At 32.6% G+C, this 26,453-nt stretch overlaps 1 protein-coding gene across 2 annotated transcripts in view; it reads right to left on the bottom strand.

The window, feature by feature from the left end:
• Positions 1-26,453, bottom strand: part of LOC108903233 (ecdysone receptor) — a 521,233-nt gene that overhangs the window by 272,199 nt on the left and 222,581 nt on the right. The window lies entirely within an intron of this gene.

Genomic DNA, 26,453 nt, shown 5'->3' with positions numbered 1-26,453 from the left:
AAATTTTTCCAAGTCCGTGGACTCGCGCTATTACTTAGAATTGCATGGCAACTGTAGCTCCGAAAAAATTTCGACCGAAAAATTTAAAAACTAGAATCTTAGAGCTTCAAATTTCACTTCTTATTTGTGGAAGGACGAAATGGGCGGTAACTATTAGACGCCTTCATTATAGCCATCTTTCTCTATCGCACGGATTTCTATGACTTTGTTTATCGCTCTCACGTAACGGCCGATGAACCATGGGGACTTTCCGACCCTGTACATATATGTAGTGATGCTTTTCTATATAGTATCTAAGATGAGTGATTGAAGGAGCATGCAACAAATATTTTGCAACTGAGTTACAGTTATCAAGAACACTGTTTTTCTAAAATATATCCATAATAAATTTTGCAAAAAGTCTAACAGAAACTTGTATAGGAATGATAAGATATTTGGACTCGAGTTACTTTTTTTTAAGAGATTGTATCATCACCCCAATATAAATCATCAGCATGCCACATTTCACTAGTTACGAATATGATCTAGGTATTTATAAAACTCAAAAGGAGATATGTTTTGCATTTGAGTAACACTCAAAAACAAAAATCCAAACAAAAGTTAATTACTATCAGTTTGCCCGCCGATGATTCGTTCTTTTTCAGCATTTCAATTATGGACCGTCATTCTTTTTTGCTCGACCTCTGCGACTTTTTTAACACCCTCTCGTTTCAAACGAGCTAAAAATAGCTCCGCATTCAGCAAACCTAGCCGGCCTTAATGAAAACAAAGAATGCGAAGCATTTTCAGGATGCAATAATTTGCAAGTTTAACGTTTTAAATCGCAACGCGTCGTATAAAACTAGTAAAGAACTGCATCTGCTGAATATATTTATTATTAGAGCTAATGGTGGTCGGAGCGCTGTGTTTATGTATCTAGTACAACGCTCGGCTGTCGGGAACGGCAAATTCGACTGGGTCTGGGTAATCCGACTTGTCAAAGTGCAGAGGTGAAGCTGGCACAAGTAGAAATTGAAACTGATAAGTTGAAAAAATGTTCTAGTCGATTTGGTTTATAAGTGAGTATAGATTTTGAACATGGTAAATGAATGAATGCGTTTGAGTGTACATATATCACATTTCTCCTAATCTTTTATTGGTTTTTAATATATTTTGAAGTAAATATTCAAATAAAAGTGTGACACATGATCACCAGGTGCTCTGCTCTGCTAGCGGTATAGCAGACCACATGTTTCAATTTATTTGTGGCGTATTAATGCAGTATAGTGTTTTAACTACCTAAATGTAAAGATTATCTGTATAGAAATTAATTTAAATAACATTCTCTATTATTTGTCTTTAAAATATGCATATTTCTTTTGTTCTAGGTTAGATGTCATTTAGTGCAATGGTAGATCTTTTCAAATTTATTTCAAGTTCACCTTACTACTTTTTTTTCAAGGAAGCGTGCGCAATTTGGCGCTTCCCGCCCGGCCGACCGGATTTGTGTATAACTGCATCGCTGGTATGGAGCCAAGGCCATCTTGATTTAGTCGGAGTGCCTGAGACGTTGCTAGCTAGCGCTAGCGTGGTCCTGTGAAATGCACTAACTATAATCTACGGCTCCCAAGACGGCTTAATGGGCCCGCCTCGACTCGGCCAGACACCTAAATTATTGTACTTAAAAATAAACAGTATGTTTGTTGTATTGCCACTACGCTTGTGTTTGGGTTAAGAGCTGCTACCGCTCAGATGATTGGCATTCCGAGACATATTCACGTTTATTTTTCAGACAAAACGTCGGATTTAACAAAAGTATGAAGGAAAGAAAGCCAAGTTAGCATCAACTGTAAATGCAATGTGTGTCATTTTTCTATGCAATAATTTTTTTCTATACATTGCCGATACCTTTCCACTGACCTTTTTATTAAGTTAAACAGAAATGTCGTTTTGTTTTGTCTTTATCTTGGAATACACTTGTTCTTTCACTTTGTCTTTTAAAAGTCAGTCCAAAGACAAGTTTAGAAATGTACAGAGAAAGGTAAAAGATATGAAATTTTAGTTTTGAAATAGACTGGAGTCTATGAAGCTGCAGATTTTCATTGAGAAAAAAAAAATGTTTTTTTATATAAAAAAAGCAATGGCTTCGTATGACCGATTTCAGCACCACCTTCGAAGTAAATTTTCCAGAATTATTTCAATTTCTTTCTAGGTGTTCCAAAATCGGTATGTTCACATCCTAAAAACCATGAAGATGACCGTTCCAGCAACTGATTCTTCTTGATTGCAGAAATCATTTTCCGTTTGAAATTTCAGTTTCAGCAAGGCAAAATTTCTACACATTTTGGAACTAATGTTAGAAGTCACTTATAAGGGATTTTTCCCAATTGATCGAAGAAGTAAGTACTCCGTTGTTTTAATGTGATCTAACCTTGATCTAATATCAGAAGTCGCATAGATGCTTCCCCAGTTGCTTGATCGATCGAAGAAGTGATATGATCTTGATCTAATGCTGCAGGTATACTTAAAATAAAGTAATGGAGGGGACATATCAGACAATATTGTGGCATTAAAAGACGATTTGATGCAGCATTTGGCAGGCAGTAGATTTTGGGGCTCAACATACATGAGACTTCCCCAACGGCTTGATCGATCGAAGTGACCTAATCTTGATCTAATGCTCCAGGAATACTTACATAAAATAAAGCAATGGCCAGGACATACCAAACAATATCGTGGCATTAAAAGACGATTTGATGCAGCAAGGTAATTGGGGCTCAAGATAGATGAGCCTTCCCCAATGGCTTGATCGGTCGAAATGATCTAACCTTGATCTAATGCTCCAGGAATACTTACATAAAATAAAGCAATGGCCAGGACATACCAAACAATATCGTGGCATTAAAGGACGATTTGATGCGGCATTTGTAGCAAGGCAATGTTCCTATAGACTTTCGGGCTAACATTAGAAGTCGCACAGATTGCCCAATTGCTTGATCGATCGAAGAGGTGATATGATCTTGATCTAATGCTGCAGGTATACTCAAAATAAAGTAATGGCCAGAACAATCAAACAATATTGTGGAATTAAAAGACGATTTGATGCAGCAAGGTAATTGGGGCTCAAGATAGATGAGCCTTCCCCAATGGCTTGATCGATCGAAATGATCTAACCTTGATCTAATGCTGCAGGAATACTTACTATAAAACGTTGTCCAAAACATACCAGGCAAAACTGGCATTAAAGGAAGATTTGATTCTGTTTTTATCTTCTCACTACCACAATTCATGAAGAATGTAATCAATTTAGTCAATAATGAAGATTTATAGAACATCGACGAATAGCCAGACCCGTATCGATTCATTAGGCCCAATCGGGAGAATTATCTCCTTTTCGTGAACAACAAGCGACGAGCGACGCCAGCAGCGCCCATGTGGGTCATCAATAATAATAACCACTATCATAACTTAGGTATTCTTTTCAAAGTAGGCAAGGAGGGACGGCGTCTCTATATATCAACCCGCATTATACCCGACTCATATTATTTGCACCTAATAAGGCAGGTGCTATGCATGCATGTGCACGGCCGACGAATAGACGAACATAAATTTTACAGCGCATGCATGTTTCATCTCGAAATTTATTATACGGCTACAATGATAGGCTTGTCCGTTTACGGCCGGCTCTGAAAAATTGATAGCGTTATCGAGGTAATGATTCATCCGCTATTTTGTTGCTGAGCATTGTCATGCCCAAGGAACATAACTCCTCATTTTTTACGCAGGTTAGGGCAGGCATTTGCCAGCGGCCTCTGCCGGTAAAGCAGAAGACACTGTAATTCTGTTGGAGGTGGTAGATTAAGCCCGCACTACACGTTTTGTCAGAGCGGACGGTGTATGAGAAAATTATGACTACTACAACAAAAACAGTTGTTCATCCAACAATCCAGTTAGATGTGAGAGAAATATGTTTATGGTATTTGACAGGGGGCATAAACTTTCAAAGTGTAACAAATGTTCGCTCGCAATTGCTAGGCGTATGGGAGGAGTGATTTTGGTGTCATTGTATATGTTGGACCAAATAGAAGTGGTTCCGGGCATTCCACGATTACGCGAGTGGCAATTGGGAAAAAAATCGTGACCCTCTAGATTTCTCTACTCTTACATATACATACACGGTGTCCCTGTTTTAGGGACACCTGGTAGGTACTCTGCTATAAAACTTTTCTCGAAATCCCAACTGTTGAGACACAGGATGTCGAAATTAAAAAATTTCACGTTTAAAATATCCGTAAAGTTATGAAACTTAGGATAATCACATAATTAGAGGTAAAAATTTGTACATACGGTATCAAATTTGTAAACCAGTGGTGGAAATACTAGGAAGATCTGTCACTAAGAACGCTAAGATTTCGGCAATGGTTATTTTTTAAAATTGAATTTAATTCCTGGTTTGATTTTTAAGAAAGAACAAAAGTTTTAGTAAATTTGAGCCAATTTCAAGTTATTATATTTTGAATTTGTAGTAAACTTATCTGCAGAATTTAATATATTTAATGTAACTCCAAAATTATTCGTTTTATATAAAAAAAATATACAGGCTGATTCAAAACTTAGTACAAAGAATTTAAGGGCGTACTTTAGAGGATAGAATAAGACCTTTTTTTTCCTATTAACGTGGGTTAAATGCTTAGTTTTCGATATACAGGGTGTTAAAAGTTTTTATTTTTTTTTTCGTATTTTTAAGAATAATTTCCAAACAGATTTGAATGTTGGCATAGAACGGGAGAATTTTAGGATGCTAAATTTAAATATATCATTGCTTTTGACGCTGCTTGTAGAGCTGCTATTAGAGTACGCTTGAATTAAATTGGCCCTAACTTTTTTGCTACCCTGTACACTAACGTTTCATATTTGTGCGTTTATTCCCCTATCAACTTTAAGCAGAAAAGGCATACTAGGTCGAAATTTCTCAGACCAACCGTTATCGAGATATTAGCTGAACAGTTAAATGCACACCATATTTTCAAATTTTATTAAGTATTTACGGTGAAAAATTTTAAAATTTATTTTCACCATCTAATCACTAATGCAATGATCTTAAATTTTAGCTCTTTACATTTTTTTGATACAACAAACCGTTTCGAGAAAATCACTGTTGACTAAACGGTAGTATTGTCATTATCAAAATACATAGAGAAAAACAAACAAGCAGCGTATATCACAACTGCCAAAATCACTTGTTGCCAACTATTTAAGCCATCTTAAATTAAACACTCTATATAAGGATTTTATTTTCCTCAGCAAAATATCGTGACAATTAAAAGAATAGAGGATATTCGATGTATCTGTAATATGAATATGTAAAAGTGAACCTACACGATTGTTGCTTTTACAACTGAAAATATTTACATTATGTGATAAACTACATCAACCTAGACATAAACTGTGTTAAATAAACAGTGTAAAGCGTAAAAATGCATATACTTACATGCATACAAACTTATATAGTGAGTACTGGAAACAAACACAAAGCAAAGTAAAAACTTTCCAAGCAAGTCATTTTTCAACATTATTGTAAAATGTTGCATTTATTGATTTTAAGGAATGGCATGTTAAAAGATTATAAATTAGTAGGGAAGACTTACAAATTTATCTTGGGTAATAAAAATAAGAAAGAAGAACTACGAAGACTACGCTCTATGCTACTTTTTTTCGACTTTCTGTAACTACAGTTCATTGCAATCATATTTCTAGGGTTGTTTTAGATTTTTATTAACAAAAGAAAATAAAAGAAATATCTGAAATACCACTAGCAGTTACGAGCAGTTATCAAACTTCCGAAATATCCAGTGGCGTAAAATTTATGGGGTCCTTACTGTTTTAGTAATTCTTGATGTGATCAGCATAGTGACGCATTTATATGGACATTTAACATATTTTTACATTTAATTATAGATAAATCATTAGCCCAAATTTTGTCAATTTACGTCAAACATCTTTAAAAAAACTATGATTTTTATTTTTTAGTACATATATCAACATGTAGAACGTTAGCAGGACGTATGGCCAATTGGAAAACCACAATTTTGAAATGTATAAAAGCTGTAATAAAACTAACAAAAAAGATACAGATATATTGTAAAAAATGTCAGCCATAAATTAATTTAATCAGAAAACGTCTATTTTAATATGAATTTAAATATTAAAATAATACGAGACATTTATCGAGACTTTTTGCGGGACTATGATCTATGCTACTTCTAAAAAAAGTAAAATTTCTATCAATGTTTTTCCTCGACTTTCTGTATTACATTGTTTTAAAAGCATATTTCTAGGGTTGTTTTAGGCTTTTTGGAGTGCATTTAATTAAGGGTATTTAAATTAAAAAAGTTGTAACTCGAAATTGCTCCATTTTTTAGACAAGCAATTAACAACATATCCAGTGGCGTAGAATTTCTGGGTTTTTAGTGATAGTAACTCTTGACATTTTCGGCATTTATATCGTAATTTGGCGGATATTTAATCTGATTAGAGATAAATCAACAGCCCAAGTTTCGCTACTCGAATTAAATTTGTAAGTTTAGCTAATTAATCTTGAAACGCCCTGCATAACAAGCACGATTTTTTAGTTATTAAAGTCTGAAAATTGAAATAAAATTGTAGCAAAAAATTACACCTAAATTACAAAAAATAATGACAGTTATAAAGTAATTTCATCATTCATAAAAGTGAAACTAATTTAATTTGAATTTAAATACTTTTTTGGCAGTCATATGAAGGTGCAATATTGTATCACCCTGTGCCTCTTTCCGTTTACATATGACACAGATTAAAAGTAAACAATACTCACACTGCACCAGGGCAATCGCTCTCATCTGGCACCAATAAACAAAAAAGCACACGGTCCCTTCCCGAACACTGACATACACGCTAAAGTCAACACAATCGGCCACAGCCAGCTACAATAGGCGATACGTACGGACATAAACGGCCGCGGCGACAACAGAAAAACACATTCATAAATACGATCGCAATTACTCAGACGCATCCACGTCGGCCGTGTAGACTTCACTTGTTTAATCGGCCGACCGCAATTATTTTATTAGGGACGCGAGCGTACGCGGATGGAGGATCGAGTGCGCTGTGCGGTGCAGACTGCGCTCGGGCTGCATCCCATGCACGGATAGATAGATTTGCCCTCCATCCAATGTGTACATATGGTCTCAAGGACAACTACAATTATATAGGCTGCGCCGCTCTTCTTTCTCTCCGCTTCTTTCGAACCGGCCTGCTCGGATCTCGCGGCGATGCTGCGGCGCGGCGCTAACTGCACGGGGGGAGCAATTTTTAATCCCACACGGGGAAATATCGTCACTGAAGACTCCAGAATTTCGACGTCTTGGTATTTTAAAAATTAAATTAGTATATTCGATTCGCACTGTATTTCAAATATAGAATATCTCTTCTTTTCTATTTGCAGAACGAGTAATTTTTTAGTTATTTTAATGCAACCTAGTAAGTTATTAAAAGCCCCGAAAAGTAAGTATAATCTTTCCGAAGTCGGTTGAACATGTATAAAAACGCCTAGCAATAAAATTTAATTAGTTTCATAGGCGTCCCTAAAAAAGTTTTCTGCTAAAGGTAAAAAATTATAATAATATTTATGTAATGTGTAGAAAATTTCTATTATATGTTCATTTGACCAATACCATATTTTAATTATTTATGCCCTCAAACAATTCTATTATATTGATGGTAAAATTTGTTTTCTTCCGTTTCAAAAGGTCTCCAAAACGCCATGTGATAATATTAGTAAACGTAATATCCTTCTTATTTCTCCCTTTCGTAATAATTGTGATATGAATGATTAATAGAAGGTGCCTATAATACATTAGAATTCCCTGAATCACACCAAATTCCGCATTGCTGCACTGCACTGCTAGGCCATTTGTTGACAACTGAATTTATGGCCAATTGTCCAGTGCGGCTGTGTTTGTGCCGCGTTTGCCCGCGCGTTCATTCAACTGGGCGACCAGACCTGTATATGGGTATAGCTAAATAAATATGGGAACAAGTTTTTCAAATATTTCAATGCCGGGTTGCTGCGTCAGCGACCTCACCTGATACATACTGCCAACCTCTTGGTTCTTCAATTGAGATCGGAAAGACTATACTTATAATTTCTTCATTTCACTGAAAGAAGAGACATTTATATTTATATGATATTTTAACTTAAAATAACGTAAACAATTACTTCCTCTATTACTGTTATACACCTTAGAACCACTCTGCATAATAACAACAAATACTTAAGACAATTTGTTAGTTTTCTATTTCAACAAAAAGTTGTCCCTTTTTGCAAAATAAAATTTCAAAAATATATTTTTAATTGTCACTTCAAAAAAAAAAACACAAAACCACACATTTATCACCTCTAATAATGCCAGGTTTAAACTAAAGGTGGGTTCACACCAACCGATTGCTCTTGAAAACGCTTATCTACTGATTAATATTCTATTATGCTGATAGTCCAATTATTTCTCAAATCGTCAATATGATTGAAGATACTGAAGTACAATATTTTTTGTTAATTGCAGTAATGTGTTCTAAATTGTATGCAATAATTTTGTTGATCATAGATATAGATTATTAATTTTTTCAACAGTAAGTTAGTTTAATCATCAATCGATTGATATTTTATTATACACAATACTTCCTAAAGAGCACATTATATTGGAAAAATTAAAATACTGGGTCAAATTTTAATAACGTAGTTATAAATAAACACAAATTAACCAAAAAAAGTTCCAGTAAATATGTGTCCGGAATCATTCATTTATTGAGAACAGAGTGTTTAAAATTAAAGAACGTACAGAAATTTGTTTCAAGTTTTAAATAATAGATTAAGGAAGCCTAGCAAATTATGATTTATATTATTCATGGGTATGATAAAGCGATTGCTTGAATTGTTGTTATAATTATTTCAGAAATAAATTGACAGAATGTTACTATTAGCTACAACATAGTTCAAAAGTAATAAAGAATTCCCTGACTTCTCCAGGTTTTCCCTGACTTATTAAAATAAATACCAATTGGTGTTTATGCATAAAATTTTTTCTCGACTAGACTCCATCATTTTTTTTATACCCTAACAACCTCTTATAAAGGTTTCAAAACTACAAATAGTTTCCTCTTTCAAGAACCCAGGGCCGGCTTTCACAAAATTTCCAGTTGCGAACATCCAATTTCCTGACTTTCATGAATTTTTAAAATTCCCTGACTATTCCGTTTTTTATGAAGAATAACAAATTCCCTGACTTTTCCCGGTCTTCCCGGTTTTCCCGGCCGCTACGAACCCTGTACATTCAGATATACATGACATTTTATTTTTTATCCCAAAAAACGGAGGATCCTAGCGACTTGTAGTAGATCTCATTTCTGTAAAACCATTGGTGTTCTGTAATAATAATTACTCCAATTCGAAATATTCTTAAGAAAAAAAAAATCCCACTGTACCCCGGAAACTAAGTCTCTATATATAAAAAATTGCAGCACATACATGCATTATTAAATTATCCGAAACTAAAAAGATACATGAATTGAATCTCTTCAACCATTTATCTAAATTTAAAAAAAAAGAATTTTTTAAAAAAATTCTTAAAACCCTGCATCTCGAAAATGAACCGTTCCCTGATATAAACATTTTCATTCAAATGTGAAGTAAAATCCACCCTTAAAGTTTGGACTAGTATTTTAGTTACCCACTGTTGAATTAGCGGCAAATTTATCAAATCACGTTTGACTACAATTGTTCTCTTTTTTAGATGCTAAAATTTTTCTCTTATTTATATTATAAAAGTTTATTCATAGTCTATTCGCCTGATTTAGTTAACCAAGTCTCAAAGGGGGCGTTTTGCTGCGTAATTTTCAGTGAATTTATAGCACTTCTTTGACGGGGTGGGGGGGTTTAGAAAATCCAAAAAAGTTAGAAACAATATCTCTTCACGGTACAATACAGTTTACAAGCTGACAATACATTCAGAATAAGGAAAAAAGGCATATTTGAACCTCTTATGTCACTGTATTTCCTGAGTCTCACACGCCCGTTAAATCTACAGAAAATGGTATACAGTACTATAAACATAATCACAACCCGCAGAATGATTTTAGGAAACTATTAACACATGCATTAACCATAATTATTGAGTATCTTTAGAAATTTACTGAACAAAACAAGAAAGGTACATTTTCTGCTGTTTACATGTTCTCCGTGATCTCTCACTGCGAAAAATTAAAGGAATCCCTGTTTTTCATATTTCTATAGCTTAGACGCATTTTTTTGTTCTATTATGGTCTTACTAAATATGCGATTTCTTGTCTATAAAGCGCTAGTCTTAATCGGCTCCCAAAATACTGACTATAAGGGATTTAATTAAATCCGTTTAACTATAAGCCAACTTGATAAAGGATTTGAATTTCGTTTCTCCGTGCAGTTCGTGCCCACCGCTCCGCGTCTTGTTTCTTTCGTCGATGTTGATGCTGCGAGCGGGCTACAATTACAATATACACACGGTATACACGGCTTAGTTGTACGTCGTTCTCTTTCTCCCCGCGCCCAACCCTTTTTTATGAGTCTGCGTGTCCGACGATCCTGTCGAGCGTGGAGGATGTTGTCTGTAAACACTGGAACAGGAAAGGAAAACCTTCGTCTCGGCTCCGATCTTAAAAAGAGCACAAAAAGTGCCGGTCTCCGACAACGCGTACTTCTCTGCTACGGGTATTCCAGCCTCAACGAGGTTTCGAAAGTTCTAAAAGCGAATAGAACAAAAAAATTATACATTATCTAAATAACTGATGCAAAAAATAAAAAAAAACCTTTTTACACATAAGGATATTTAATTAATATTCTGTTTTTATTTTTTATCTCGAAAAAATTGATGAATACAAAAATTGTCTATATTCCAAAAAGAAATAAATAAAAAAACAGTTGAATGTTGCATATACATTCAGCAATTTCATGGCAATCTTGACTTTACACATTGTATAGTGTCAGTAAATAAACCAAAATATTTTAAAGTAACTATTTGATGTCGTCTTGTTTTGAAACTGTAAGTGGAATATACTGTGAGAATATTTTATCACATCGTTCCTTTTCATTTAAATACAGACATTTTAAAAAAAATTTTGAAATACTTAACTTTTAATTACTTAACTTTAAAGAAATGCGTGGTAAAAGTTCTTTGTTATAGTCTTTCCGATCTCAATTGAAGAACCAAGAGATTGACCGCACTGGGCGATTGGGCAATAAATCTCAGTTGTTGACAAATTGCTGAACAGTGCAGTGCAGCAATGCGGAATTTGGTGTGATTCAGGTAATTTTAATTTATTATAGACACCTTCTATTAATCATTAATAATAACAATTGCGAAAGGGAGAAATAAAATGGATATTTTGTTTACTAATATTATTACAACATGGCATTTTCGAGACCTTTTGAAACGGAACAAAGCGAAACCTACCATCAATATAATAAAATTGTTTGAGGACATAAATAATTAAAATATGTTGGCAAAATGAACTATAATAGAAATTCTCTTCCCATTATATACAAATTATTATAATTTCTTACCTTTAGCAGAAAACATTTTTGGGGACACCTATGAAACTCATTAAATTTTGTTGCTAGGCGTTTTTATACATGTTCAATTGACTGCAGAAAGACTATACATTCCGCTTTTATGCCTTTTATTATATTCGAGATTATATTAGCATTACTTTGCAGACGTGCTAATTGTTGTGCGTGGCATCATTCAGGTTATGAATAAAATTTCTGCAAAACAAATTACAACCGATTTGCTTAATTACTTATTTGTTGCCACTTGCCAACTACAAAATGTTAGTGATATGTATAGCCATAAGAAGGTAAGAAGGTACATTTATCTTTAATTATTTGATGACTGCATTTGAATATTGTTTTATTTCAACATTGTACTATTTTCATACTATACGCGTGTTTCTTTTGCAGCATCAAGTGGTTGTTAAAATAAATTTTAAGTTTGTATTAATTTATGGACGAATTCCATACTATTTGTAAGCAAATTTACAAACTTGAACACAATTATATAAATATATAAATAGTTGAAACCGACAAAACTATTGTTTAAGACAAACACATATTTTTTCTTGACATTCTGTATCTCAGAAACAATAGATTTTAGAACAGATGTCCGCAGGAAGTTTTAATTTTCTTTACGGTCGTGCCAAAAGTGACTATTTATACCACTTTTAATTTTATGGCATGTTGCCTTGGTAACAGTGTAATAAAAACATAACAAACATGATTCATAATAACTTCTAATGTTACTAACATTGACTGGAATTAGATCAACTTACAATGTATACAAACTATTGAGAAAATTTCATTAAATATATTCTGTCCATAATGGGGAAGGTTTATAAATTTTTTCTTTTTCAAAAAAGTAGATAAGTATAATATTTTTGAGATATACGATTTACCATGTTTTGTTAATACGAATTTTTAAATCTGTTACAAACGATTTCATCCAGATTTTCCATTTTTCTGACAGTAAATTTAGGAATGCACAGAAACAAGAATAAAACATATTTTAATTATTTATGTCCTTAAACAATTTTATTATATTGATGGTAAATTTTGGTTATACATGCCTATAATAAATTAAAATTACCTGAATCGCACCAAATTCCGCATTGTTGCACTGCACTGCTAGGCAATTTGTCGACAACTGAAATTTATGGCCCAGTCGCCCAGTACAGCTGTGTGTGTGCGCTGTTTGTCCGCGCCCGCATTCTTCAACAGGTCGTATACATTTTTACCACCTCCACGTTTAGTTCAACCAGACCTGTATATGGGTATCGCTAAATAAATATGGTAACAAGTTTTTCAAATATTTCAATGCCGAGTTGCTGCGTAGCGACCGAGCCTGGTACATATTGCCTAGATGTTTGGTCTTCAGTTGAGATCGGAAAGACTATACCAAATATGGGAAATATAAATATAACAATTTTTATAGTTTAGGAGAATGTGAATTTAATCAGCATTAATTAAGAAAAAAATTCAGTTTTCGAATCATATATGAATTTTTGGAAAAATTGTATTAGTTGATATACAAAATCAATTTTTTTTTTAAATTATAAAGAACTTTATACGGGAGTTAATACCTCTTTCGGTAATACTAATAAAATTGTCTCTAATTAAAAAATATATATGGATTTCACTTTAAAAACTATAGTAAAAAAAAAATTAAAAATGACTGCAATTTTTTATGGAAACAATAACAAATAGAAGCCAATAATTTCCTAAATTTTTTGAAAAATAAGTACATATTATTTTTAACTTTCGTAATATAAAACAAGGTCATTTACTTCTGAATTAAAAATTGACAAATATATTTGTTACACCTAATAAGTTACGAGCAAAAATTATTAGAAACATTTATTTTTTCTAAAACCTCACACAAAGTTTTTTCTCTTGGTGTCAACTTTGAATACTACCCAAATTGTGTAAATCAAATTTGATTATCACTACAGAAATCTCAGGAACTATAGATAATAAAAGCTAGATAATAAAAGAAAAATGTAATATTTAGCAACATTCCACTGAAAAGAAAATTTACATTCTGATGTAATGTTTTGAGTTCTTTTCACTGAGCTAGTTTTTTTTTATAAATCAACATTTTCGACTAAATAACTTAATTTTTTCGCAAGGATACCATATTGGATTTTATTTAAAATCATAATTGTTAATCTCAAGAAAAAAAATTACAGGAAAAAAGAAAGGTTCAAACGTTTTTACGATTGGACTGCAAATAATGGAGTTAATGGAGTTACAGCTGATTTGTAAAGGATATTTTTCAATTTTTTTCCTATATAAAATAAAAAATAATAGAAATTTAATTATTGTTTTCCGAGTGGTATATTGATAAGTTTTAAAGTTTGCACTACTGTGACTATTTAAACTTTTCTATACAGGGTATTAATTATAAGTTCTACCAAACTTTAATGGAGTATTCTACTAATGAAAATAATCAAGTTTTGCCCTATAAAAATTTTTGATAGGACGCGTCCCTACGGAGATACAGGGTGTTAAAAGTTTCAAATATTCATATTCACAAGAAATGTTCAAAACTAAATACCATTTTTTTTTTATTAAAATCTGTTTTTAGTTATATGACAAAATAACAAACTTTTTGCAACATACAAAACAGTGGCGTTGTATAAGTGTTTTGAAATCTCTCAAAAATATTAGGTATTGAATTTATTGTTACACATTTAGCAATCAATAGAAAATGATAAATAGCAACGAAGGTACTTAAGTATCTTCTTATTTGATTTCCCAATTATCTAAAGACCAGTAAATTTTACGAATACTGTACAAGAATACTTTATTGCTACAAATTGATTGTACATTTTAAAAACATTTAAAATTATTTTAAAAACCAGTGGCCTACGATTTTTTTTTCAAAAAAGGCTCCCTACTCCCCCAATAACTACGTCACTGGAGTGTATTTTGGAATAAGTTATCCATGAAAAAATATCTTTACTAAATAATATCATATCCCAAATTTTATCACTAAATATTTTTTCCAGTGAAGTTAAGGAAAAATCATATAAATATTTGAAACATTTAACACCCTGTATCTCCGTTAGGAAAATTTTTATAGGGCATATGTTGATTATTTTCATCGATAGAATATGCCATTAAAGTTTGGCAAAACTTATCATTAACACCCTGTATATTTAATACTTTCCAAATTGCAAAAGCTAATTCTTAATGACAATCAAGCAACAAATTCTATACATATTAAATTTTTTTTTAGTAAGTCAAAAATATTCACTTTCTGTTCTAGATACATAACACAAATAATATTTAGGCGTTGCACGATTTCTGTTACCTACATCCTGTAAAACGATATTGATAAGAGGGAGAGCAATATCACCGACTAACGCCGATTGAGCAATCATCAAACAGGAATAAGTCAAAATTCCCGGGAAGCGATGATCTAATTCCGTTAAGTAAACTGCGGTGAAATAAAAAATATCGCAACTGCATTTCCTCCGACGCTCTCAACTGTTTACTCTCCCGTCGCGAGAGAGAGAGCCGGACGATGCGATAAAAATACACCGATCCCTTGTGCAAAAACACTCACAATGGCCGGCCTCTTAATCTTTGTTTTTCGTGAACGTATCAATGCAGGCGTGTATATCGGAATTCTGGAGAAACGGCAGAATATTTATTTGTAGACGTTATCCATGTGTAAATGTATTTTGCAGCCAGACTGAAGTAAACACGGGTATGCAGGGCAATGCATCAATCCAAGGTTAGCGAGGAGCCGGCCGCGGTGCATTCGCGACTCCATAGACCATACAGGGTGGTCAACCGGCAGCGCTACGCTCGGCAAGAACAGCAAAGGTTTGTTAAGTAACTGATGCTTTTCGAAAACTGCTTGATTTGACTTGAAATCAACCAGTTTTAAAAGAAAAACCCATTACTTGATTTGGTTTATCGATTTATTTATGATTTATATAATTGTTATCGAATTTTTTATAAAATTTTCTTAATTTACTTTTGAAAACGTAAATTCTGATAAATTTTACATTTTATTTTACCAATTTTAAGTTGATGTGAGACGAAAAGCGTTACAAAATTCGTTAAATAAAAGACATTTAACTCTCAACTTAAATGCTATTGGGATGGCAAATACTATACTACTAATTAAAATAGGAGTTTAGTTAGTAATAAGTACTACTCCTCGAGCTCTAATTACTACTTACATCCTTCTAGGTGAACTCTAATTAGAGTTTCTAAGTAACCCCACAGAAAACTATCCAAGGGTGTAAGGTCTGGGCTATTTGAAGGTCATTGAATATTTCCTCCATTACTAATTCACAAATCAAGCCTATTATTTAAATAATTTCATACTGTTCTGGTTCTATACGGAGGTACTCCGTCTTGGTGTCAAACTAAATTGGTATAATCGATCAGCGGCAGGTCTTCCAATTTGTTTTCTATTTGATTTCCAAGAAAATGCAGGTATCTTCCCCCAGTCAAAGCATCTTCATAAAATAGTGGGCCAATGATTTTATTTCTCAATATACCGCACCAAACATTAAACGATGTGCGTCCTCCACAGTGAAGATTTTTATTTGCCCAGGTATAAGTACTTTTTCTATTATAAATGCCTGCTGATCCTAATCATCTCCGATAAATATAAATTTTACCAACATTAAGTAAAATTTTTGAAAAGTTACGGAAATAACAGCATTTCTAAAACCGAATAACATTTTTCCAGATAAGCAATCTGGTTTAAGGCGTAGAACAGTCAGTTGTTCAACTGCACTTTCTGATTTGGCAGATAATATTTTTATGGATAATAGCGAAACTATGGTACTTACTGTGTTGGATTATACATTATATAGATTTCACAAACTTAGCCTCGCTACTAGTAGTTTCTTTCCTTTCCGATAGGAAATAATAAATTTTCACAACCGCTACAAATTTTATCTGGTATGCCACAGGGAAATATGTTAGGGCCATTACTATATTCTATTTACACTTTAAATGTTATTAAATTCCTGACTTACTGTAACTATCATACGGATGATACACATCTTTATTACTCATTCAATCTTTTTGAAGCAGTTCAGGTTAATATTAATATTAATAATGATTTATGTAATCTAGTAACTGCGTCTAAAAATCACTCTGTGGCCTTAATTTTCTGTGGTAGTAATGTTAGCACCATTATTAGAAATACTTGCAATAAAAATTAATGACAAGTTACTTTGTATCTAGCGACAAAAAAAATTGACTTCTCTATTAATGCTGTGAAAGGAGCTGCATGTTCCGCCAGCATTGAATTACACTCCAATATCTAGTAGTAAGCAGCAAAGATCATTTGTCAGTAGTAGTACAATGTTTTGTGCCCGTAGGTATTCATTAAAATTAACTAAAATTAATTCCTAAGACCACAAGAAAAAACGAATTCAACATTAATTTTTCCACATACATAATCACTATTTCACTATTACGTTACATTTTGTAACTTTCCCTGACTCATTTCCAAACTCTCTGACGTTTCCAGATTTTTTAGATTTATATACGCCCTGGTAACATTTTTTATTTTAAATTGAGATCTACTAAATCTGAAGAATGATTTCGTAGTTACAAAAATAGTTTTTTAATGTTGCGCTTTGTGTTGTTATCGTCATATGTTGTCCCAAATTTTCATGAAAATACGAATGCTATCGACAATAATACGCATCATAAACTTGTAACAGTAGAGCACTCACTGTGTCTATTTATTTAAGATGGTTTGAACATGGGCAGAAGAGAGATATAAGAGATAAATGTGGAACATAAAAAAACTGTACGAGAAAATGAACTGGAAGAATGAATGGGTGTAAATACTAGTAGCTGATGAGGCTATTTATCGAAATGAAAGGTTTCAAATGAAAAAAATTATTCCATCAATAATAGTCTGTTGGAAATAAAAATTGCATTTGTAAGGGAAGAAATGTTACACGCATACTGGATATGTTTGGTCTTACTTAAATAAAGTTATTGATATTGATTTTCCTCTTGAGGTCATCTATTTATGATTTTTGTGTAAACAGTATGAAATATCTATTTCGAAGTTCAACATTTTACATATTTAATAAAAACTCGCTGTTTTGCTGACCATTTCTAAATTTTCCTATTTTCAATTGGAACGGCAATTCTTTTTTTAAAACGCGGTATGCAACTTTACCGCCTGGATAAGCGTATATTTATTGTTTTCTTTTGCAAGTTATTTCAGCTCTGTTGACACATTGAAATAAGTACCAGAGATAAGTATTTCGAAATCTGTTTATCTGGAAGCGACTTGCCAGCGGAAAAATACATTTTTCTCAATTTAAAAGAACGCAAAAAGACCGTTATAAAAATCCACTTATTTTTATATAAATCACAACTGATGATATCCATTAGTACATGAAATAATTGTAAGCCCAAGATAAAAATAACAGAATAAATGTGCTGACATAAAATTTAGATGTAAAAATACATTTTAACAATGAAACAAAATAAAAAATGTCAATCTAACACAAAGTAATAAAATTAATGCGATTAAAAATGTCAATGCCGCTGCAACACTTATTATGAATTCTAAATATAAGTATGTATGTATGTATGTATGTCGGAGGAGTGGTGGAATTGTCTTCCACCACGGCACTTATTAGGCCCCTTGTACACCCTCCTTCATTACTCGAGTACTTTTCTTCAAATATAAGAATAATGTAAAGAATTATGTAACCAGTTTATTCGCTCTTTCTCCAGATGAAATGTTCATATTTGTCGTGAATTTTCTCGATTGACTGAGAGGTTTATTTTAGCCAGTGTAGATGGACAATCAAGACTGTTGTGAACAATTTTATAAAGAAAAATTTAGGTCAAAATACTCACATCTAGCACTAAGTGATGAAATAGAAAATGAGTCAAGAAGACTGTCTAATGCATCAGTTATGGTATTTATTAAATATAATAGTCTCAAAACGGAACCCTGAGGTACGCCGGAAGGAGCTAGAGATTCAACAGATTTAAATCCATTGTAAAAGAGAATTAGAAAAACCTATTACATTACAGATAACCTGTTTAACAATATCTTATGATTGAGTGAGCGATTCAGTGTAGGGGTTAACACAAATGGACCCAATAAGTAAGGACCAATAATTCCACTCCAAACATTAACATAAAATTGTCTTTGGTGCCTAGTTTCAATAATAGCGTGTGGGTTCTCATCAGACCAATAATGTAAATTATGGGAGTTAATAACTCCATTCCTCCCAAAACTTGCTTCGTCAGTATACAGAATTAATCTCGTAAACATAGGATTTTGCTCATGTCTCTGAAGAAACCATTGAGAAAACTGTACTCTTGCACGAAAATCATCAGGATTAAGAGCATGCACTTTTTGGATATGGTAAGGGTGAAGAAGCTGTTCTCTAAGGATTCTTGCAACAGTGGTCTTTGGAACATTGGTAAAAGAAGATAATGACCTAATGCTAACTGTTGGATGAGCAGCAACTTCGTCCAGTATATTTTCCTCTACTTCAACTGTACGTGCTGTTCGCGGGGCACCCCTGTTTGCAGTAACAGGAGCAAACTGACCTAAAGACATTAAAATTTATTTAATATCCATTTTGTTTAATAATAGTAATCGTATTTTACCAGTTTCTCTTAATCTTTGATCAATACGTTCGAAAGTTTTGCGATCCGGAATCCTTCTATTAGGATAAGAATGCTGATAAAATCTTCTTGCTGCCGAAGCATTACAAAGAGCCCGCCCGTACATTAAATGCATATCAGCATATTCTTCATTGGAATACTCCATATTTTATAACAAATTATGAGTTATGAGATGAGTCTTAGATTTAAAACTACGTATTTGACAAGTTTGACAATTTAATTGCCTTTGGCATACTCTGACATGTCAAAGCCAACCACGATTAAATCTGTGTTTCAATTAAATAAAATGTCTCAAATTAAATGGTACCTTCCTCTTTAAACGGGTTTATCTCAAAAAATATCTATTTTATGGATATTCAACAAGTATACCTTTTTTACGTAAAATACCATAAATTTTTATAAAATGATGGAAAATTTGGGGTATAGTGGAACAAATTTTTTTTTTCTAGAAATTTTGGTGGGGGTGCTTTGCCCCCGGACCCCCATAATTATTATCGAGGATTTCATATTATCATCCAAAGCAGCTTCAAAAATTATAGATCCAGCCAAAAAATTTTCAAAATTTATTGAAAATACAAAAGTTACAGCAAAAAAACCATTTTTAATTCTCAACTTCAAGAGCTAATAACTCTACAGGGTGAGCCCGGAGGAAAAAATTTTATATGAACTTGTGATATTATTTCCGGGACACCCTGTATATTACATCTAATGCTATATAAAAATCTGAAAAATGAGCTGCCTACACTAAACAACAATCTTCTTAATATAAGTAGTAGTTATGACCAACAATCCCTCATTATTTTGATGGATGAATTATGTTAGAAAACCATTAACATTGACGTTATGACTAACGACTTTTCCACCAAGCTGCTATTAAGTTAATAAGCGCTGGAAAGTGGCGAACTAATCGTTCATCTCCCGTAATAATTAATTCGCTGCATTTGTTATACTTTCAATTGTCTTTCTCCAGGTTATCTGATCGAACAATTTGTTCGGACGCGAGATAGAGAACTGCGAAGTTTCCAGCCATGTAATTTAATTTGTTCGCGCAATTCTTCTTATGGCCAGAACCGAGAGAAACAATCGTTAATTTTATGAAGAAAAGTTTATGCATAGCCTAATTACATGAGAAAATGGTCAGTACAATAATTAAGCAAATGAAGCAACGAAATTTGAAAGAGGTGTATTTTTTCTGTTGGTAAAATAATAAACATCTACACATGCAATGATATTTTCTGTCTTTTTTCATATTTGACATAGAAGATCAAAAAAAGAACAAAGATGTACAAGTATTCATTCTACTGTAGTAGTGAAGAATTGATAAATGTATAAGGGGAGTGTTATCAAAATGCTGATATAGCATCGCGATTGTATGCGAAGCGTTTCTGTCTGTGATTCCACCCTGCAGTAGGTTTAGTATACGATGCAAAAAGAGCTCGAGATAGGTCGCCATAAGAAACATCGGGTGTTTTAAATTAGGATTTCCTTCTTAATTCGACATTATAACTCAATAAAATCACTTTTTTTCAAAAATTACGGAAAAGCCATTTGAAATAATTCGAATACATTCCTGTGAAGAATCTTATCAAAAAATATCATGTTTCCCTATTTTCTATAACAGCAAGTTACGCTCAAAAATGTAGTGGTAATTTGACTTTTAAACAATAAATACGCTGCACAGTGATGAATTAATTGATGCGATATTAGTTTACGGGGAATGTTATCAAAATGCTGCGATAGCATTGCGATCGTTTGCCAAGCGTTTTCTTTCGCAATTTCATCCCGTAGTTCTGCTTATGTTGTTCAGTAAGCTGAGCAAATTTCCTATATAAATTTTATTTACGTGCAGAATTATTTAAATAAAGAATTGCCAACAAGCAGAGAGACCGCAATAATGATTTTTACTTAAAAAATTTGGTCTGAAGTGAACACAGTGGGGGAATTAAGCGATCATAGAAAACATTGCGTTAACAATTCGAGAATAACACTCGCTTCTAACAGCATGCACCGCATCGCGAATACGCCGAGCGATAGCTTGTGTGAATGAATGGTGATAAATTAGAACATCTTTCTTAAGCAGGCCTGAATTAAAAAGGCAGTTTTTTTATTTTGATTATTTTCAAGCTTTCGAAAAAATGTTATTTGGAAAACGTTCTTACTTTTTTGATTTTATATAGCGTTAAAGGGCAAACTTTAAAAAAGGCGCATTGTAATCATATTACAAATTATTTATACATAAAAACAATTATTTTTTTAATTAACGAAATTTTCAGTAGATGGCTCTTCTCACTAATATTTGCTATTTCCGCAACTTTAACACGAAATTCACATTATATTTCCGATTTATATGTAGTTGGCTCATCAGTGACTAACGACACAAATGTAAAAAGTCATTTTAAGTTTTACGACCGCTTTGTAGTGCCTAAAAATTTGAATTAAAATATCAAGTTAAAAATGTTTTGATAGAGATTTCAAAATACTTTGAAAATCGCTAAGAATCTTACGGAAAATATGTTCCTAGCTCATTTATCAGAAAGGCTGAAGCAAAACATATAAAAACAGTCGAGTTTTTAGTTGGTTATGTAAACCAGCAGTTTCAGTGGGCTGTCGGCACTTTAATCTCATTCAACCTTTTTCGGTGCCCTTGGACAGAAAAGCTTTGATCAGGACCGTAATAAGAATTTTTCATTTGTGCAGGAAAACGTATTAATATATACTGTTATGATTTGTTTGCTTGATAACTTAAAACGTATCAAAAAAGGGGCCCAAATATAAAAGTCTTGAAATAAATAAAAATATTTAACTATAGTATAGTATAATCTGACACAAAAAGGGTGTGTAATACAGAATAAAGTAATATAAAGGATATTTCTACATATAAAATAAGTTTGTACTACTTAGTATTAAAATTGTTCTATGAAACATCTCAACTGTCAAAATTGTGACTAAATTACACAATCAATAATTGTTAAAATGCGCTCATGCATCACAAAAAGGTTAAAAGGAATACTAAAGAACTATTTTGTAATGTCAGATAACATATAAATGTACAGGCATGAGCGCAAAGAAGTAGCATGCAATAAATCTCTTATAAAAGTAAAGTACAGCATACTTATGATCAGTATTTATGTGTAGAATTAAACCTCAGCTATTGTAAAAGGTTTCATGTATCGTTTAAATATTGACAGATTATTGTTCCGTCAGAATTTGTAAATTTCTAGTTTTATAAGAAGTGTTGTAGAACTGCAAAATAGTATGTGCAGAGTGTAAAAGACCTTTACAACTTCATAAACTGTATTTAGACTCCAACCCAAGTTCAAATTTCTGTGTACACTTCTGAATCGGGGAACCTAGAAATTTTCAGTCGTTTAGTTTCAAAAAACAGATAAAAACGGTTTGAAAAGTAAAAATACAGAAAATTAAGCTAAATAACGTAATTTAACTACAATTTTCAAAATTAAGTAAAGTTTGGTTAGAGTTTAAAAGTTAACCTAGAAAGATGCTACTGGTATCAAACAATGTAGAAAAATTCAAGGAATCAAAATATGTAAAGATCATGCAGAAAGTCAATATTTTCAAAATAGAAATTCTCAAAAGTTTGTTTTTACTTCAATATAACCAAAATCCAAGGTCATCGTAGGGCGCCTTTCATAATTTCCTGAAGCAGTACATCGTCAGTTTGCTCCTAAAATAACAAATGAAAATCAATTAAAATCAATAAGTTTGTGGAAATATACCTATCCAGCCATCCGTGAGGAGAAACGTTATTGACAGCCAGTAGTGTCAAAAGTCCAAATCACCCAGTGTTCATATAATGTCATTATCACGATGTCCATGATCATTATTATCATTTAATAAAAGTGTAACACAAAATCTGAACTGGTTATAAAATTAGAAAATTAAACAAAGTGAAAAATAATAAAAAGTGTTGTGCATTTGTGGCTGGAATCATCACGTCAAAGACCAATACCAAGGAACCCATTGAAATTCCAAATTGGAGATATTTAACCAGCGAAACCACACAAAGTATTGTAAGTTGTCTACACATTGGCCAATTTAAGTTTGCAAACTTTGAATTTGTATCGAATAATATCAATTCGTAAAATTTCACGCATATGCATATGACAAAAAACATATTTTCATTTTCCAAACATTGACATGTCAACAGTACAAAAACAAATCATAGCATTGAAACATTAGTTTTAAAAGGGGGAAATTTTATGTTATTGTTTATTTAGAATAAGAATAAAGGTTGTCAAAATCACAATTACAAACAAAAGTGAAATATATCCATATTTGTAAATGTTTAAAACATCTTCCATTTCAAATTAGTTTAAGCAAGTCATAAAAGTAAATAAAATTATAGGAACCCTCACCCAGAAGTTGAGTCTGCTCTACATTAGTAACAACCAAATACAAAAGTCAAATTTAAATTGTAAAAAACATTAAAACATTCAGACTTCATCATATAAAGGCGCCCAACTAGTTATTGAAAATCAACAAACAAATCAAAACGTCAAAAATATAAAATCAAAAATCAAAACATATAAAATAAATAAACATTTGTAAAATCAAAACATAATAATATGTTATAGGGAAAATATGATCGAAAATGAAAACTAATAATACGCATGTAATTGTATGACTCGCCAAAAAACATTTATTTTTAAAATATATTACAAATATAAGTAAAATATTTTAATTTATCATGTATGTCTATATTTCTTTTAAGTATATATAATATATTACGCATTTATTTATATTTTTAGATAATTCATAACTTAAATTATTACCATAAGAAGTATTTCTTCATGTTTTACCTGTAACATTTTTAAATAAGCCTCTATTTATTAATCAATTTTGTTGTTAATCGGTTTGGAATACAAAAAAGTGTAAAGAAACAAAATGTGAAGATAATACAATTGCGCATATGATAACCTATTTTTATTTGTAACATTATACGGGGTGATACATTTTTTTTAGCAAATAATTATCGATGATCCCCACACCTCTGCCACTGGTAAGTTTCTAAAGCTGGTAATTTTTTGTTTCATAGCTACTGTCATACTAAATATGCACACTGAATTTGGTTAAATTATATCAAGCGGTTTAGAAATTAAAAATTAGAAACTGATTTTTTTTTTAAATTTTTGACACGCTGTAGCTGGACAATGGCTGTCGTAAGACCCCACATTTATATAACAAGAAACCCTTATTTTTTGGCCACAGAATACGCCCCTGGATTTTTGACCTCTACTTAAGAAACATCCTGTATATGAAACCGCATCAAGAAAGTGTTCAGCGAAGATGAAATATACACATTTGTAAACACCTAATAATACGTATTTAATTATTAAGGTGAAGTCAATTTTTGGATATTAAGAAAAAAACTCACTTTTGACATTTTAGTGCTTTTTGGTGGTAGAAATTAAATTTATAAGAAATTACGCTTTTTTGAATCATCAGGCAGAACTACGATTCCCATCCGATGAATTTTTGACTGTATCTCGAGAAAGAGACAAGATGCGGGGAAACTAGGAAGATTTTTGCAAAAAAACGACCCCTTCGTCGACATTTAATCGGATGTGCAACATTGTCCGTCTTTTAAATGTGACAACAACAGGCGACGCTTCGCCCGAATTTTTATCAGATCTGTCGGGAGCCTCGGAGAGGCGGTGCATTCCATTGACGGGCACATTGTTGCACTTTCTGAGAACGGCATTAAATTAAGCCACAGAGCGAGCGCGGGGTCACAACTGCGTATTGAAAAATGGGCGACTAATATGCGAGGCACGTCCACCTATTGAAAAGGCCGTCGAGTGAATGACGAGCGAAATTGGCAGTGTTGAACTAATAAAACACAGTTGAAGGTTGAATTAATGTAATGGTGGGCGCGAAATATCGATATTGCTACGCACAAAGTCAAGTTCGAGCCGGGATGTAGCGCGAAAATGTGCCCGACGTGCATGATGTTTGACGGTCCGAGTATTTTTGGAAGCCACAGTCACTGTCGTCTCGATTTTCTATTTTAAAAACGTCGAGCTATAAAAAAAATAATTTTCGAAGAATTTATGACTCACTCGGAAGAATCATTCATCTCAGAATAGTTTAGAGTATTTTTTTTTTATTTTATTTATACAAGGTGTCATCATCAATTATTTATAAGCAAGCTTTTTGTAATAACCGAATGATATTTTTTTTTACTTCCTTGCATAAATTGCAGAGAAGCCCAAAGGAAAGATATTGAGAACTAAGGCACAAAATTTCAGTGTCGTAGACATTCTTTTAATTCTGAATGTCATTAATTTTGTGTTTTTTTTGCATTTCCAGTATAAAATATTGGCTTTTACAGAAATTGCTCTCTTTTATTGAACAATTTCAATTAAAAGGTCTTTCAATACGTCAGTATTATATTTATTTTTGCCCCCTTTCGGAAAAGTACTATACAGGGTGTTACGAAATTCGCGGACACGGACTCTGGGATCATGTTAAGGTCATAAAATAATGTCTCTATCATTTTTCAATCAGACCTATATTTTTCGAGATACGGCAGTTTTAAATATCCAAAAATAATAAATATTTTCAATTTTTAATCATTTGATAAACAATTATGAGAAACAAATTGTTCAAAATTTCCACCATCTGCTGCTAAACATGGTTCAGCACATTGTGCTACAGCTCGAACGGAGTTGCGTACATACCACCTCTGGCGTTATTTGTTGTATTATTTGAAACAGACAGCTCTATAACAATTAATGACAATTCAGAAAGCATTTATCAATACTTTAGCATCGTTAGAGTACAGTAAAAGTACCTGTCAATACAAACTGCAAAATAATAGGCCACAATTATTCAAAACGTGAATAGCTCTCGGAGCTTCAAATATTCGTACAGGTGAAGCAGTTGTTTAAATTACTATCAAATTGACCAAAGTGGGATTAATTCAAGAGCGATTTTCTCAGAAACCGTTAAAGATAACGATTTGAAACAAGAGTACCTTTTTAACGTAAAACAGTTCGGGAAAACGGAATTTGCTGTCCAATTTGTTAAAAAGTCAAAGATGAAAAAGTTACACACGCAAAGTACCAAGGGCCCCCCCGTACCCACCCCAATGGACCTTGTGGAAATAAATGGATTAGTCCATCAAATTGCTCATCAAAATTTAGCTGTGTATACCAAATTTCATTCATTTATCACAACGCGATTG

Source organism: Anoplophora glabripennis, unplaced genomic scaffold (assembly GCF_000390285.2).
Source record: "Anoplophora glabripennis isolate ALB-LARVAE unplaced genomic scaffold, Agla_2.0 scaffold12, whole genome shotgun sequence".
Lineage (NCBI taxonomy): Eukaryota > Metazoa > Arthropoda > Insecta > Coleoptera > Cerambycidae > Anoplophora > Anoplophora glabripennis.
This window is presented reverse-complemented; position numbering and strand designations above follow the sequence as displayed.